A 1,038-nucleotide genomic window follows, 5' to 3' on the forward strand; every position below is an offset into this window, starting at 1 on the left:
TATATATATGTATGCATGTATATGTATGAATGTATATATATTTCTCTCTCTCTCTCTCTCTCTATATATATATATATATATATCTGTTTATATATGTATGTATGTATGTATGTATGTATAATTTTCTGTATATATATAGGGTTGTAAATGGTATGAGACAATTCGGGAGCTACTCGAGATCGACTCGGTTAATACTCGACTCGAATAGGCTCGGCTCGGCTCAAGCTCGAGCTCAACTCGACATATTAACGAGTCGAGCCAAGTTACCCAACACTCGACTCGAAAAGCTCGTGAGATACTCGATTATTTTATATACAATTAGTTTTAAAATATAATCAGTTTTTATGATAAAATTTGTAAAGTATAAATAATAAAAATGTCTTATATTTTCATATATTTAAACAAAATTATACATTTTTAATTATAAAAATTAATCAATTATTTTTTATTAAAATCACAATTAAAAAAGATGAAGAAAAACTATAAAAAGGTTAGTGAAATTGTCCTACATTGGAAGAGATGGTAAAAAACAGATGTTATAAAAAGAGAGGGAAATGAATGTAATTTCTAACTTTGTCTTTTTGATGATGAAATTTGAAGTTGAACTTTTTAGTTTTATAACAACTAAGAGAACACATTTAAGTTTTAAAATTTATAAGAGAAAAACCCTAAATTTTCATAAATTTCAATGGGTGAGCTTGGTTGAAGCGTGATTCGAGTTCAAGTTTGATTTGAGTTGCAATTCTAGTTCAAGCTTGATTTGAGTTGCAGTTCGAGCTTGTTTCCAGCTTGATTCATGCTCGAGTTCAAGTTTGATTCGAGCCGAGTTCGAGCTTAATTCGAGTTCGAGCTTGAGAAATAGTTATCGAATTCGAGTCGAGCTTTGATTTTTACTACTCACGAGTTTTCGAGTCGAGTTTGAAATTGGAAATTAGGTTTTGAGTTCGAGTCGAGTATAGTGATAATGAAACTCGACTCGCATCATTTACACACCTATATATATCCGGTGAATCGGTGTTGTCTTGAGAATACAACAAT

Source organism: Cynara cardunculus (assembly GCF_001531365.2).
Source record: "Cynara cardunculus var. scolymus isolate 2C chromosome LG 13, CcrdV1, whole genome shotgun sequence".
NCBI classification, from domain to species: Eukaryota; Viridiplantae; Streptophyta; class Magnoliopsida; order Asterales; family Asteraceae; genus Cynara; species Cynara cardunculus.